This window comes from Astatotilapia calliptera, chromosome 3, assembly GCF_900246225.1.
Source record: "Astatotilapia calliptera chromosome 3, fAstCal1.2, whole genome shotgun sequence".
Taxonomy (NCBI): Eukaryota; Metazoa; Chordata; class Actinopteri; order Cichliformes; family Cichlidae; genus Astatotilapia; species Astatotilapia calliptera.
Genome location: NC_039304.1, coordinates 13410770 through 13428307, shown reverse-complemented (window position 1 = coordinate 13428307; position 17538 = coordinate 13410770). Strand labels below are relative to the sequence as shown.

Genomic DNA, 17538 nt, shown 5'->3' with positions numbered 1-17538 from the left:
TCTGGTGTCAATGCCTAATTTAAAAAAAGATACTAAAAAAAAGAAAAGAAAGAACAGAACTTACCCATTTTTTGAGGTTCACAGTGGCCTGTGTAGGCTTTTCAGAACAACTTCTAAACATCTGTTTCTTTTTAATAGCTAGCTAATAAATGTTTATAGATGATTACACAGCGTTTGTTAACCATTTACAAGTTGTATTTGTTGCACCTCTAAACTGTTAACTAATGTTTAACTAAAGTTTAATTAACTACCAGTTTGCTGTTTATTAATATAATTATCTTTACAGTACATTATGAAGTGATGCTGAGCCTCACACCCCCCAGGTCCAGTAAAATCAGTAGTACATAAATAATAAGTCTTCATAGTTGCAGCTTACTTGCCTGCAGCTCCCTATTTACTCGTGTGCAATTGTTTTTATTCCCGTGTCTTGGAATAAGCTGTGTTGCTAGTGCACCTTGTCAGTATCCCTGCATGCTTGTGCTTGGACTCACACTGGCCCATACATACATGCAGCATCGAGCCGCCAGGCAAAGGCAGCTCTGCTCACTCAAGGGGAAAGTGAACAGCTGTGCCTGTGACAGCTGGAGCAGTCATGACATCCCTTCACCAAATATCAGGAATGGCTTTGGACACAATGGCGTATCAGCCGAGAGGGGTCCATTTACAACCTGGACGAGATGCCAAGGCTTTAGCCTGCGAGCAGGCTGAGCTCAGTTTTTCCGCCACGCATTTCCAGTGATAATGTGAGAAGTAATGAGTTTCTCCTTGGTCTGCAGCCCATATAATAGTCCCCCATTTGCTTCAAAACAAGCCCAATGGAGCAAATTAGATAATGTTGTGCCTGTGAAAAATGAGCTGAATGCTAATGTTTGTTTTTGGACGTCCAGTTTCAGTGATTCCTCATCTGATTCTCACCAGAATCTTTCCTTGCTTACGTTTTCCAAGCGTATCCTGAGCAACATGGAGGTAATTGACTCAGGAGGATGAGGGGGGGAAAAAAACCATCTGCCAGATGCCTTGAAAATAAGAACTGCACATTTAGAATTAAGTCTGTTTCATTAACTAACACGGGTGGCATGTCAATCATTTCGTCTTACCCTGGAGATACATTAAGAATGCAAAATGTTATCACGCATAAACACTTTCTCTAATCATCCCCAAGTTTGGGTTTTGTTTGAAATATTAAAAATGATGGATGTCTAAATGTGTTAGAACTAGCCGTAATTGTGGAGGCAGCATTAAAAAAAGAAATCTGTGTACTATGCAAATGAGCATAATCACCTTCAGCCCCTTTAGCACCAGACCAATTTTAATTACACCTTAATTTCATGTATAAATACCCCCAATTCAGGCAAGCTGCCGCAGTAAGCATCAGCAGAATAGACTGCGTGGGAGAACCATATAGGTACAGATAATTACAACTCACTGTTATGGACTCCTGATTATATGGGGTGGTGGCCAACATACTGTCTCCAAATAACACCAAATGAACTTTGTCGAGGTGGTAGATTGAAGTATATCACAGTTTTGGCAGCAGTGTCATGTTAACTGAATATCACTTCACAAATAGCGAGGGCAGTGTCTTTTTATCTCTACAATACAGCCCGGCCGGTCTGTTTGATGTTAATGCAAGATAACTAAGACTGCAGTCTTGCCACTCCATGCAGCCAAGAACATATGACTCCAGGTTATTTAAAATTAGAGTTAAGCTCAATCTTAGTACCAATTGATGGTACAGTAAGAAGGTAGCATGGAGGAGCTGTTAAATGTAGGTGGTCAAAAAAAAGTCAGTGCTCAGATACTAAGCAGTGCTGAAAATTAATCAGATTAGATACTCATTTGCAACAGTATTGTGTTGTGCGAGATGTGGTGCTATCTTTGCCTTCCCCACATCTCGCGCAACTTCACACAGTACCTCTGCAGACAGGGAGGGGCACCGCCATTGACATAGTTGACATCCATTACACTAAACACAGCTTCAGGAAGAAGCTCCCTTTTGACCATTTGAACACAGATGTTAACGTTAGCCGTATAACTATTAGCAAACTAGCCAATTGCAGGAGACCACAAACTAGTGTACTCCTAGTTCTGGTCCCAAGCCTGGAGAACTGGGCAAGTTGCGTCCGGAGGGACTTAACATTTTTGGAAAATCAAACATGTGCAAAAACGAGAACAAACCTCCTTTTCCCAGTATCTACATTAGCTAACTGTTAAGCTATCATTAACGTAGCAGCTAATAATCGCTAATAATAAAATGATAACCTTACTGTGTGAGCTGTATAATCTGTAACATTAATAGACGGTGGTTATTTAACTGGATAGCACACGTATTTCTGTCTAAAAAGTTTCTTTTAAAGTCCCAGTTTGAAGCTGGGAAAAGTCTAGCATCAACTGGGAGCATTCATGGTAGCCTACCGAACATTGCTACATTTTAAGGGGCTTTCTTTTTTCTTTTTTTCTTTTTGTATTACTTTAGCATAAAAATAGAATTGCCACTAATGGCATCGAGTTTGAAATTCTAGTACCGTGACCACCCTAGCCAGATTTTTTGGAAACTTTTTACGGGTTCACGTGTTTTTTTTTCATGTAAAATGGGGCCTGAATGTTGTCAAGTCTTTTTTAAGAGAGGTTGTGTAAAAAAAACAAACAGACTTATGTGGTTGTGAGTACATTTGAGCTTCCAATTAAGGGCAACTTGGCTACGACATTTCCAGGTTTTAATTAACTTGATAACATCAAGTGAGTTCACAGTTACCACATCCACATGTTTGGGTTTTCCTTATTTTCCCACATAAATGACAAACAAGTACACATGTTTATATCCTTTGGTACTGCACCTCACACATAAGCAACAGTGCTGGTGAAACGAGCCCACACCGACAGCAGACGCTACAGTCCGACTTAAGCAATCATTAAAGTTGGATGAGTGAATTTGCTCTATAAATAGAAGCTTTTCTCCCGCAGGGACTGATGATTGAGCATTGTTGAGAACATAGGCGCAGCTTGTTGCGGTCTCAGATGTTCCTTAACACTTGATTTCCTCAAGTTGCAGTTCCTTTTCGCCACATTATTGTGCTAATTATTTTTCGCCACTTGAGTGGCTCGCGGCTCTGACCGCACAACCTCAGCCCAACTCCTCCCAAGTGCGTGACACAAGGGTTTCTAAATATTATTGACTATTTTAAAATGCTTTATGACCGATGACGGAGCGTTTGCTTCTCTTAGCTTTTGCAGCCAAGTAAGATTTTCTTCTCACAGCGTTGATCTTCAGGTAATTTCATGTGTATATATATAAATTCAGCAAGTGTACTAGTAATTGTTGTAGACAGCAGCATACACTGACATACAGGCAGAACAGCGATGCAGTCTAAAAGAAGGGTGTCATTGTATTTCTTGTCATGCTGAATTTTTCGGCTCAATATTTTTTTTTTACATTTCCCTCAAAAGCTCAGACTTGCTGCCTGGGGTTGTTGCTTTCTGCCATAACATGAAATGGGTTTGTACTTTGTACACGTGCAAACCAATGTTACAGTTAGACTCTGAACTGGTTTTCATTTTCATGTTTTATGGAGAGACTTCTCTGTTTTGAGCTGACTGTAAAATCTTATGACTGCAGTGTTCCAGATATGATCTTGGCATGGAAATTTACACTGAATCTGTCACTCTGCGCAATGATTCTGATCTCTCTCTCATGTCTCTTTTTTTAAAATCTTATAAGCAAGGTGGGGACAAGGATGGGGGAAATCAGCCGAGAGAGACCTTTTTTTTCCTGTAATGGTATTAAAAGAGAAAAATAAAACAACCAATGCATATTTCAAGTTCTTTTAGGGGAAAGGAAAAGTGCTGTCTGGCTGTTCTAAAATTTTAGCTTTGCCTACTGAGGTCAGGAGTTCCATGCTTGAATGCCCGTATTTGCATCTCTGACTCGGTCTGGCCCAGTGAGGAAGAATGAGCTGTTACGTCTCCTGTGATGTGCTGAAGTGAGAATGTACAACAACATTCACTGAACTGCACGCGCTCCACTGATCTCAGCGTGAAAGTATTTCGCTGCAGAAGGGGCATGCCTTCGCCCACAAAAACTATACATATGCAAAACGGCATGAAGATGTGGCCAGGCCTTAATGGGAGCACATGAATAACTCCATTGAGACAAGATAAGCAATATAGTCATGCAAATATGTCTTGACTTTATTTACGTTTTCAGTGTGGCAGTCCTTTCGTGCCTTTTGTGCCATTTATTTCGGTTACTTTTGGTCGTGTTCACGCTGATCGCCTTATCGCCACAGTTTTTCATCCCCCAATTATCATGCAGGATCATAACAACAATACTAACCACAGGCGTTTGTAGTGTCTGGGCAACATGACCCTTGTTTGTCATTCCCAAGCTACTACGCTCTCAATCCGTGCAGGCAAGGTGAAATCTGCACCACTTTCTCATATTTACATATGAACTAATGATTCCCCCGTGGGCTCACTGTGGCCTTCCAAATACTCTACATGGTGCAACCAAGGGTGATGTATGGTACTAGTGAGCAACTGAAGCTGGTGACTAACTCAGTATGATACATGGTTTCATAGCGTAATTGCAGCTCCCAGCTGAATAGGCCATAAGCCAACAGAGACCTACTGACCTTGGTGGAAGTTAAAATGGGCCCCATGCCTCTACATGACCCATTTTGTCACTGAAAATCTTTGTTGGGCATTGAAAAAAAACTCTGACAGGCTGTTGTGAATGGACCCATTTGCGCTCAGTTACTACATACTGTAGGGAGGGACGTCAGGAAAGCAGCTTGTGCAGCACAAGTGTAAAAAGAAGTAAGCAGTGCTTTACTAATGCCTAAATATGGCATCAAAAGAGCATCAAACATTATCAGCTTCTGTGGTCTCCATACAATCTATTAGTTCCAGGAAGCAACAATAAACAAACCACACGTCTGCCTAATTCAGCCGGCGCTGGTATATACCGTCCCACTTTATTAGACACACGTGGTGGAAATCTGCTCTGGTGGTGGTGCGCCACACAAAGATCTCGTCGAAGAATTATACGCCATCTTTCAAAAAGCCAGATGCTGCCCTCTTTGTTCTCTATCACCCGTCTTCCTACCCCGTCGACGCTAACAGCTGTTCCCTCAAACGGTAAAGGCAGGAAACGGATAATTGAAAATGTCGATCTCATTAATTATCATGGTGAAAGTTGAAGAAGCAGCTTTCATTTAGGGAATAAGTGGCTCATTCGGATTCAGACCTGAGTGCTTACAAAGCAAAATCATATTGTATGGCTTAAGGCACCAGTTATCAATGCTTTAACATCACATCAAGTATCTGTGTGTATGTTAGGGGGTTAGTCATACCTAGAGCGGTTCATCAAAAAAGCTTTTCAGTTCCCCTACAGGGTAGCTTATTTTGGGGTTTTAGGGCTTATTAACATCCAGCTGGTAAAAATACAGTACTGTGAAAAAAGCTGGAGCCACCCCTCATTTATTTATATACTCCAAAGATAACACAGCTTGACAGGAATACATTATATATATTTTTGCATCTACAAGTTTGTTTGCAAAGATCTATTAGCTGAAAACTTGGAATATCCTGACATGGTGTGCACTGTTTTCATTGAGGAAACTGGAGAAGTTGAGTACAAATGAAGAATGGATGGATTTGTGAATGCAAAAAGTACCATCGGGTTTTTATCCAACATGCAATCGCATCCAGAAAGAGTCTGAATGACAGCAGCTTCATTTGCACGGATGGCAATGATCCCAGACACACTGCTAATGCAATAAAAACGTACCTGGATAGAGAAATACTCAATGAAACACTTCTCAGTCATCGATTAGCCTCCCCATAGCCCAGACCTCAACATTATTGAAGCAGTGTGGGATCATCTTTAGAGAAGAAAAGGCAGCCAACATCCAAAGAATAGCGTTGAATGTCCTTCAGAAAGCCTGGAGAACTATTCCTGAAGACTACTTCAAGAAATTACAAGAATGCTTGTCTAAGAGAGTTCAGGCTGTGTTTGCGAATTAAGGTGGTCATACCAAATATTGACTTTCAAGGCTGTTAGAATTGCACAAATTCTGTTTTTTTATCACAAGATATTGAAGTGAGTCAATATAACATTTATTTAACCAGGTACTTCTTCAAGAGCACTTCTCACGTAGGGGTACCTAGGAAGAAATATCCAAAGTTACTCAGCAGTATGCATATAAAAGCACCTCAACACACCTAGTAAATTTGAGTTGAATTCTGCAGAGAGCATTTGTGGCAGCGTTATCACAGACAGACGCAAACTTCCACACAAGAAAACCACAAGATGCGACACAAATCAAACGCAAGCTAGTGTTCCTGTTGTAATAACAGCGGTGAACAACTTCACTTAATGTTAAAGACAAAACGAAAGCCTTTTATCTGAGCGCCGTATGCCTTATCTCTGAAATACAACTCGGCTGTCAAAACTTTTGAAAGTTTCTAGCAACTCAAAACAACAGCACGAAGCATTACTCACAAAGAGAGGAGGATTTCATAGAAATTTGGTGACTAAGTGGTGCAGATTACAGTTGCTTGCATGGCAGACTTAAAGCTCTCTTCCTGGTCCATTTAGAGAGGTGCCAGCCACTCTTGTACCTGTAACACACACTACAACTCCTAATTGATTTTACAAGGCAGCTTAGGCTCTAATTGCTGATTTGCCTGGGGAGATTCTTGATCCAAATGGCTTAGCAAGTTCTTTTGTGGCGTGCTGTTAGGAGATTTTCATTCATGGGAGAGTAGTTGGGACGGGGATTGAATGAATGCATCAAGAGGCAAGTTGTGTAGGGCAAACAGATGCATTCCACGTACCCTGCATCATTCATTCTATATCTTGTTTTAAAGTTATCTTTTTTCACTTTTTTTTTTCCTTTTGGAGTGACAGCAAAATGTAAGACGACGATGGTGATGATGATAACTAGTGACTTTATTCCTGACTGCAAGATTAAGAGAGGAAGAAATCAGCGCATTCTGGTAAAGACATGCAAAAATGCTTTTAAGGATTACATTTCGCAAACTCTTCAAGGCAAATCTCCTTGAATCAGAAATTAATTGGCTCGAGTTTAGAGTAAATGTCCCTGTTTAAACACTGTTTTAACTTTTGACAGGGCAGATGAGTAACGGGATAACAATATTAAAAAGATCTGAGCGATACAGCACTTTGAATTCCAGAGTAATTGATTTAATTCCCTTCACTTAATCAGCAGCGAGGCACGCTAACAATAAAAAAAATTCGATTCTCTGCATGATCAAAACTTCTTATCTCTTGCTTCCTTTTGATACCCGGTGAAGCCTAAATCAAAACACATCAATAAATTGTTTTAATGGTCAATCGGCGCCACGCTAGCAAATGCATTAATCGGCATTAATCACTGCAGAAGGAAGTCTCATTCAAATTCACATTATTGAATGTCCATTAAGCTGATGCAGTTGGTTTTAACACCACTGCGTTAAAGCCAGTCACATGACGCTGCAGTAGCAAAGGGCAGTGGAGTCACGCGGCTTCAAGCACTGTAGCTAATCCATAGACAATGGGAAGAATGCTGACTTGGTGAGCAGATGCATTTGCCATTTTCACTTTTATGCTCCACTGGGTTTTTTTTAAAGGTCCAGAGTTATCAGCATTACTGGACAGTGAGGCTTATTTTAGTGTAAGATTTCAAAAATGCAATAGCGCAAAAGGTCTGTGCCCCCCCTTTTTTCTTTTTTTGTTTAGAGCTACAGCAGCTTTTCAAGTTATGTGACATCACAGTTAAGGAATATATTTGGATCAAGTTAATCCAAAGTAGCTTATCCTACTATAATATTATTGGCATTCCTCTTAGGGTAGCATGGTGTTGCAGTGGTCATTTTGATTTCTTATGCATTGTGGATAATGTTCAGTTCTGGTGTTAATATTTAGTTAGGGTTTAGTCTAGTTAATATTATCTTCCATGCTGCCTTGTTTATGTGTCATTTTCCTGTCTAAGTCTGTCTTGTCCTATGTGTATACTTTTAGTTATGCCCGTGCCTTGTCCCCCTTATCTGTTCCAATGTTCCTCTCCTTGTGTTCCTTTCCATTCCCCCAAATCTTTTGTGTATTTCATGTCTGCGTGTTCCACGTCCTTTTGTTGTCATGCCTCTCTCTCTCCATGTGTCCTGTTTTATTTTGAAAGTCTTGTGTTTCCATGTTCAGTGTGTTTAGTTTCGCTTCCTCCATGGTGTCAGGTTTATTTGTGTCAGTTGTGTTTCCCAGGTGTTTCCACTTCCCTCATTACTCTTCTGTGTATTTAAGTCCTCTGTCTCCCTTTGTTTAGTGTTGGGTCGTTTGTTTGTTTTGCTACCTGTTCTGTGATTCTCGGCTCTTCGTGTCACAAATTTTATGCTTCTGATTGTCTCACGTCATGGTTTTCATGTTCTTGTTCAGGCCATGTTCATGTCTTAGTTTTAATGTTTTCGTTTGTCCCCAGTTCGCCTTGCCTTGTTTTTGCTATCAGCCTAATAAATGGCTTGCTTTTTATTACACCTTAGTTTTCTCTCTCCTGTGTCTGCTTTTGAGTCCACACCTCAGACACATTAGCCATCCCGGCCGTGACAGTCTGTGCCTCTGTGTTACCCCCGCAATAGCCTGGCAGCCAGTTTAGGGCATACCCTGTGTTTCCTTACAACATTTTGGGACCATATTATTTATATTTAAAACAAATAACTCATTTAAAGTTTTTCATATTTTTTTCCCATCCATCTGGCTCAGTTGCAGCAGGGGCCTCACGCAAGGTGATTTCTTGCAGATAAAACTAGTTTTACCCCGTTAGTTCTGCCCCGGTACACCCTTCCATTCATGTGCATTTTTATTAGCGATTATCTTATATGCAGCCATTTTTATGCGTAACACCAGCTCAGGCTCAGAATACAGACATTAAGGTAATTTCCCGGCAAATGAAATTTTTGCAGTGATCTTTTGTGCATTTGGTTATACTCAATGCACTTCTTTTTCTTATATAGGATGCTTATTAGAAGGAAAAAAATCATAATGAGATCATATTAATGGACATTACAAGTAATTAGTCCAGTCAAGCAAATTATGAAACTAAAGGTCATTTTAATTTGCTCATTGGTTTTACTGACATTGATCGTTTACCTTTCAAAATAAAATGCATTTTCAAAGAAACTGCAAATATGAATGAGGAGAGTTTTAAGAAAGATTTAGTTGAACTTGCACGTACATATTTGTCACTCTTACTATAGTGTTACTACGTACTGTAAACTAATACTGCATAAAAATAAAGTGTGCATTACAATTCTAATATGATTCAGACATAATAATGTGCCACTGAGGCTTTAAGCACTATTCCAAATATATTCGCCACATCACAGGATCAGAAAACCATGCATTTAATATTTTAAAAACAAAGGTCCCCTTCGAAATCTCAAGGGTGTAGCATGTCTCTGATCAGCTCACATATCCTGCGTTGTTTTGGCCCTAACATCCAAATCTGCTCCTCAAACAGCCGAGAACTAAACAGTATGGGAATTTGATGGGAGTAATCTGACAGAATATATGCAGTTTCATAAGACTAGCCAGGCAGAAAATAGATTGGGGTGGGGTTATGATTTGGGGAGCGTTAGGGTGGGAGGGGTGGAGGTTACAGAGAAATAATGTGTCACTCACAGTGCTGAAACTGCTGCTGCTGGAACCGAGGCTGAGGCGTGACCGGCTGCCTGTCCCACGTGACAAAAATGTAGCATCTTCACCTTTCACCTCCAACTTAAATGTTCTTACAGCTAAAAAATAAAACAAAATATTTTTTTGTAAAATATATTTTGTCTCTAACACTGACGTAAGCACAGTGTGCGCTTTGACAGAAGAGCAGGGTAATTATTGAAACATATGGATGGCTGCCCCCCCTCTTGACCCCCTCGCTAATGATGCTTGGCTATTACAGAAGGGCATGGGAAGGACACTTCTGCCATTAACTGATGTATAGAACCACAAACCCGTGACTTTTTTTCTACACTTGTTGGCTACAGAGAAGCAGAACACTGACAAAAAAAGACACACGACCTTCTTTGCACTCAAAACCATTCATCAAAAAGGAAAGCAAACCTACGTACTGGATGTACAAACTTTCACTAAAAACCTGTCACTTGTGTTGCTTTTAACTAAAATCTTGCTTTTCATGTGGAAGTTTCACTCAGCTTCACTGTAGCATCAGTTAGTGTGTTTGTGCTTGTCCTGTTTAACATCTATAGATTAATAGCTCAATATTGCCACAGTCTGTGTACAACATGAATATGCAACGTGTATCCTCTACATTAATATATGCTGAAGAGTAGCTGTATTTTACCAGCCCTTGATAGACTAAGAAAGGTTTAAATAGGTTGCTCTCAGTGGATGCTGGTACTCCGGGTTTGAACTCAAAATTACAACAACTCCTTAATCTTTGCCACATCAAAGCCTTTGCATTGGCAGGAGATTCAATTTAACTCTAGACGACCCACTTCAACTCCATTAACTTTCTTTGCAGTGAAAGGGATCGGGGGAAGATGCCTCCTCATAATGTCAGCTCGCTTGGGGCATTTTTTTTTTCCAGCTTGGAAGCTGCAGCTCCCTCTCATGTTAATGGACCCAGCGATTACCCTCCGCAGTCCATGCAAAACATGCATACATCCCCCAGGTGCATCGCAGTGTGACCCAGCCAACTGGCGCTTTTGTTCATGCAGTCTCGTGGCTATGGGCAAAAGTGATGCTGCTACACAATGAACTAAAAGCTTTGGCGGACAGCAAGAGTCCCCAACACAATGGTTGAAGCTGGTCCAGAAACAGTGATTGGAAATAACTTCGCTCCTCCAGCTACATACAGGACTTATGTGTTTCAGCTAAAATGCAAAATGGATTCAGCATCAGCACCAGCTAGATATTTGTATAAGACCATTATTGAAATGGAAAGCAGATATGCGACACGATACTGTGCAAAAGTCTTGCCATTTTGATTCAGCCTAAAAAGAAGAGATGTTTTCCTAATGATACCATCTGAAATTGGTTCTTTGCTAAGTTGGGCATTATGCGTATAAAAAGACCGGTCCAGCCCTTGAGTTAAGTACTTTAAGCTTGAATGATTCATAGGTCAGTGTTAACTGGCTTGGCATCAAATAAATAAATGAATAATTAAGACATTTCTCTTACACTTATCAATTACAATAACTTGGCGAAAACTTTGTGGAAAAGCAGCTGATCAAAAGGTGGTTGTTGCTCAGTAGGTAGACCAGGTCATCTGCTAATCAGAAGGTTGATGGTTTGATCCCTGACTGCTCCAGCCTGCATGCAAAAGTGTCGTTGGGAAAGATATTGATCTCCAATGCTTCTAACATTTATCTGAATGTGAATGTTAGACGGAAAGCGGTCAGAAATAGAAGAAAATGTTTTGGTAAATGGGAAATCCGGTATTTTGAATGAAACGCTTTGAGTACTTGAGTAGAAAAGTGCCCTATATAAGAACCAGTCCATTTACTACATTACCAGCGTCCAAGAAAACACTCTTGGTGGCTCAGGATTGTGCACATTAACCCATTTAAAAAAACTCACCTTGAAAATACATTTTAAAAGTTTTCACTTTGACCATATTTGTGTCTGACACAATCTTGCTGCGCCGTTGATTTTATCTTCAGGCAGCGTAGAGCCGAGCAGAAGTCCAGCTGAGTGGGTGCGAGTTAGGAAAATGAAGGCCAGCGAGTGCATCTGTTCAGTAATTCTAAGAGACATTTTTCACTCCACTTGTGCCTATGGAGCACCTTAACATATTTCCCAACTGGCACATAGCATTCATCTTTGAGTGGTCCATAACAGCAGCAGAGTCATTTTCCCATCCGTTCCTCCCAGTTGCTAATTGTGATAGAAAAAAAAGGATTCAGCCATTCCATTTTTTTCCCCTAAACGACTATTGGACACCCGAGACCAGATGGTCTGTTTGTGAGTGTCACCGGCGGCCAGTTGTTACATTTGACAATTTTGGCTTATCTGGCAAGTATCAGTACAATTTTTGCCACCTTCAAGAAGGCGCAACTGGGGAAAAAATAGCGTTTGGATTGATTTCATCCCTCATTCGGTGCACAGCAAATATTTCTGACAAAGACATATGGTGGAGAGAAGTGCACAACAGCAGGCTGCCCAGCCTCTTGCCTGAGATGTTTTCGCTTGATAGTTTCCGGCAACATGCACATTTAGACAAGCTACGTATGCGGTGTTGGATGCAGGAAGGCAGGCAGGCACAAACACACACACAAACTGCTTGAGCCTGACATTGAGGAAAGTGATATATCTATGGAAACATAAACATCCCCCTTCATGGAATTCTCCCAAGAGGATTTTTTTCTCAAAGTATCATAATGTTTCCAAACGTAACTCACTGACTATTTTATGCTGATATTTCAAAATCGTACACATCAGCCTAAATGACGTCAACCTATTTGTCTCCACACAAAAACGCTATGCATGCCTGATGTTTGCTGTGCCATGTCAGGAAGTCCGTCTGTCTTCCGCTGAAGCAATCTTTGAGAAATAGAGTCTTTCACCTTCAGTCCATTTGGAATTGGCGGGTGGGGGGATACCGACCTGACGTTCAAAGTTGCTCGCTGATGCCGAGTCCCTGTCTGGGCTTTGGCAGCTGGACTGATAGCCGCTCCTTTGGAATGGCAGCTGTTGAAGGGCTTTTTAAATTGCACCCGGGTTGATGGGTGGCTGTCAGGAGGGCAATGGACGGAGAATTTCCAAGGAAAGGGAGGTGGGGGTCAGGGAGAAGAGGGTAGAGGGAGTGTGGAGCTCAGAGGATAGTGACCCTGACACTGAGATTTACACAAAAAAGAAAAAAGATCTCAAATCCTGGGCAAAAAAAAATGGCAGTATAAACCAAAGGCCGTGAAATAATGGTGTGAGGTGATGTTGCTGGAATAAATGGAGCACTAAGGTAATTTAGGTAGGCTGCACATCATCTCTGTTCATCAAGTGTAATATTCCCAGGCTGTTTACACACAGCAGGATAATATCACTTTCTTTCAGAGCTTAATCACCTGCCAGAGATACAAATGGAAAATGTCAAAGGACAGTGCTCTCATTTTCCTTTTCAGAGCGGCTCGCATTAGCTTTTGTGCCCATCAAGTCTTACAATTCCATTAATTACAAAAGCTTCGACATGTTTCCACTGGCTTCAGAATGAAATCATTGTGAACACACAATGGTATCTGAAATGAAGTGAAGTGAAAGCACTGTCTTTTGCCATTTACAGTGCAGTGGGAGAGCAGGTGTCATGTAATGGGAGTCTTTCAATCTCACTGGCTAATCTCGCCTTGCTGTGGCTGTGCTGTGCAACAGATGGTGTTTTAAGAAGGTCATCATGTCTGTCTCCCCTAGTTTCACTATTAGGGGATATTTAAGACATCATCGAGAATCTGTCAAAGTGCTGCCATACAGCAGCTAAATAAATACAACCGGTATTAGACAGCTTAGACGCTTTAGAGACCTCTGTGGAGTATTTAAGAATTGTACTGAGTGCACAACAAGAAGGAAGCTATTTAAATACTAAATACTAACTAAATAGTTCTCCCACATATACTTCTTAAGGTCTATTGTAGAATGACGAGCAGTAATATCTACCTTTGCAAAGACTATTAGTTTTGTTAGTAATTCCCAAAACCTCTTTATGGCTGTCAGCTCTCTCTATCAGTGTGTATTTAAATACTGCTTAACCTTTGCAGAAGTATAGCTGGACTTAAGCAAGTGCAGTGCAGAGTTAATGTAATTTCGATAAGGGCTTCTTATATTTTATATCACAACAGACAACGAAAACTTGAAGTAAATATTCTGTATTTTCTGCAATGTAACCCTTATTGTACCTTTAACCCCAAAAGTCAGACTTACACCTTCAAAAAGGATTATAAAGTGATATATAATAGTGTGCACAAGCAACCTGCTCCAGAAATACATCATTCGATCCAGTTTCTTTAGTTAAATTTATGAACAATGCCAAAGATAACTGTGTTTGACAGACATGATTGTATTTTTGCACCAACAAAGTGACTCTAAAGCAGATAAGCTTACCTAAGTGAGTTCAGACTTCTTAAATAACTCCAAATATTGACTTTCAAGCTTGTTAAAATGGGACAGTGTTTTTGCCTTATATACTCTATTATATATGTATGTTTGCATATTTGTCAATCAGTTCTTGCATCTGACTTCTGTTTTCCTAGCACACTATAAAAAAATGGGTGTGACTCAAGAATTTTACACTTCACTGTAAAAAAATTTCGCGCTGTCAAAAGGTTCTTATTTTGACAAAATTTAATCACTTTAGTACTCTAGAACTCAAAGTGGATCTCACTTACATATCAAAGATATATTTTGGATTTGCAGTTCTCCAAAATGCAGAGCACACTTCAGTCAGTGCATCTTTACAACTATCCTCTCATTGACGCATTCAATGGACATCTGTAAATTGTAGTTGTAAGAAGATAACCTTGATTACACTCTCTTCAAACAGACTCTGCACTAACTGGCCTCTGTTTTAATGAGGGAACTTTGCATCCTTCATCATTCCCAGTTTTCCATATGCTAAACGCATTCCAGTTCTGATTTATTTCACGTATTTCCTCACACTCTCACAATGTTCTGCAAACCCACACATTTCCTTCTATAAGGCTCTGATAGGAGGCTACCTGAGTGGCTGCATTCGTGGACCGAATTAGCCATAAATCTAAAAAGGGCAGCAGAACCTCTGACAGGTGGCTCTCTTATTGCCTGCTGATTGCTGGAGTGTACCTATTAATCATTTTCTGTATCCCCCACGGGTCAGGAAACATTTTTAGGTGAGGGATGGATCAGACACAATGGGACTACAGATTTTTCCCTGTCCTAAATCTGTTTTGATTTGCTCGTGCATCGTTTGCTTCACCCCAAATTATGCTTGCAACAGATTTTTTTCCCCCCTACTGAAAGATATGACTGATGCTGAGAGCCATGTTGAAGAGAGATTAACATGAAATAGTTGGCGGGCTTTTTTAGGGATGTCAGCTTTTACACATGTAGCTCAGTATTAAGTTCATAGTAATTACAACAATGGTTTGCAGATGATTTTGTGTTTGGAAATGTAAAGGATTTGTCATGTCCCAGAAAACGACTGCCTGCTTTCAGTCCATTCACTGAATCCAGGCACGGCACCCATAAGCCCGAGCACAGCGCCATGATTACACACCAGAGAAATGGCAGCGTGCTGTACATCAAACTGTAGCCATTTAGTCTCAGTAACTCCATGATATAGCTCGCATATAAACTAGAAATAAATTCCCCTTCAGCATTTTGACAGCAGCTATTCAAACACTTAGCCCTCATGCTCTGCAGTCGTATCCCTTTGCCAGAATCAATTGTGCTGGCAACCATTGCCAAGCTGGAATTTTATCTCTCAGCTGGAAAAAAAAAGAGAGGAGGGGTGGAAGGGGGAACAGAGCATGGAGATATGCTGTTTATCAGTCACACCACTAATTTTCTCTCCCATCTCCCCCAGTTCCCTCTTTTTGAAAGTGAGCTTGGTAATAATCTACAAGACCTTGAGCGCCTCGTGCACACCGTCAGCCATGACACATCCCAATTTCTTTCTTTTTTTTTTAAGTGTTATTTTTCTTTCTTTGGTCGATCCCTGACCTTTTGAGCACCTCCCACATTTAATTAGTACTAAACTAAAAAGCTGCTCAGCACCCCTCCTCACTCTCCTTCCTCTTCTCTTGTCCTCGTGACTCTTTTTTTTTTTGGTGGCTCCATGGGAAATATACCGCATTCACGCCGTGATTGAATATCGGCGGTGAAGAAGGGGTTTTTGTAACGGCGTGGAAAATTACAAGGGTTTAAGTGTCAGACACATATGCCTGCCAAATGTAATCAGTGTGTAATAAATGTTTGCCCTTTACACTATAAAAGCAATGGCAGGACTGAATTAGTTCAGCTCAAGGCTGCACATCATTGCGTTGCCGTAGCTCTGATTAAAATTATTTCCCCGACAACAAGACCTGCTGTCTTCACCAGTTCCCTTTCTTGAAACTTCTCCCAAAATGACATTAACCTTTGTTTTTTATCATAATTGCTTTCATGATGACATGAACATACCGTAATCTAACATGCTTTTCCTTGTTGTGTTGTTGTCCTGCAGCTCTTGAACTCTTTGGAAGTTTGCTTGAGTGCTGAAAGGTAAGCTGCTAAAGTCCATTCACATGCAAGACTCATTGAATAAATAACAAAAATAGGCTCATTTCATTTTAAATTCAGTTTCCTTCTCTGCTCATTCCTAGAACTGTGCTAACGTTGGTTTCAGTGGAAGCACAGAGGTTAGAGAGCAAAAGGCCTCTCGCTCTTTTCTCCCCGCTGTTTAATTAGCGTGGTTTGAAAAATCAGGGTGCCGCTTATGCAATCGCAAATCCTGCCCAGCCAACAAAAAAACATTAAAAACTTGTTTTTAACCACGTCTGGCAGAGATAAATGGCACGCCTCGCCCGTCTTCTCTGCTACCCGTGCAATATTGCATTGTGGGAAGACATGTGGAGTGGCAGAAATCTAAGTGGGCATGTGGGTCGTTCGATAATGACAAATCTATGTGGGCATTTTCTGTTTTGTTTGCAAAAAGAACTAGAAGTGCTTGTCTTTGCATTGTGTGCATGCTTTGATATGTTGACAAGACTCAGTGAGTGCACTGTGCACAGGTAAAAATACACTTCTCTTATTAACCTCAACCACATAGCTGCGCTGCATTAAAAAGAAGGAGCGAATATTTCCTAATTGAAATGCTCTATTCATTTGCTCTGGCTCGCCCGGATGAGATTCTAGGGCTTGGTTAGTTCAATAGATGGGAAAGACTCGGAGAATGATGTATTACATTCTGCTGCTTGATGAGAGAATGCCGAAGATTTCATTAAATGAAGGATTTTTGGGTGGCTGCAAGAAGAGTGGCACAATCGTTAAACAACCTCTTCATCCATGAAAGGCACGATGAATAGATATGTTCCACTAAAATACAGTATGGAAAATACATGCAGTACTGTGCACAAGTCTTGAGCCACCCCTCATTTCTTTTTATTCGGCTATCAAAATGAGAAATAGGTGCAATCGGTGAAATGGTAATACAGTATATAAGGCAAAAGCAGAGTTTGGGCTATTCTAACGAGCTTGAAAGTCACTATTTGGTTTGACCACCTCTCTTACTCAAGCTTTCTTCTAATATCCTTTGGTAGCCTTCAGGAATAGTTCTCCGGGCTTCTTGAAAGACTTTCAAAGCTCTTCTTTGGATGCTGTCTGCCTTTTCTGTTTTCTGCTAAGCCCTATTTAAGCCTATTTGCCACATAAGAACTCGAAAAACGTATCCGTGCCTTCATCACTTCTAGACTGGACTATTGCAACTCTCTCTGCAATTAGTCCAAAATGCAGCAGCACGTCTCTTAACTGGCACCAGAAGGCATAAGCACATCACCCCTGTCCCCACTAACTTACACTAGCTTCCTGTC

At 40.7% G+C, this 17538-nt stretch overlaps 1 protein-coding gene across 37 annotated transcripts in view; it reads left to right on the top strand.

Moving 5' to 3' along the window:
* The window catches only part of LOC113018650 (protein tyrosine phosphatase receptor type D), a 410754-nt gene that overhangs the window by 228832 nt on the left and 164384 nt on the right, over window positions 1–17538 (top strand). For all 37 annotated transcript variants that reach the window (XM_026161898.1, XM_026161908.1, XM_026161906.1 and 34 more), the window contains exon 9: window positions 16194–16231. The gene's annotated coding sequence lies outside the window, so the exon portion shown is untranslated. The remainder of the gene's footprint in view (window positions 1–16193; window positions 16232–17538) is intronic.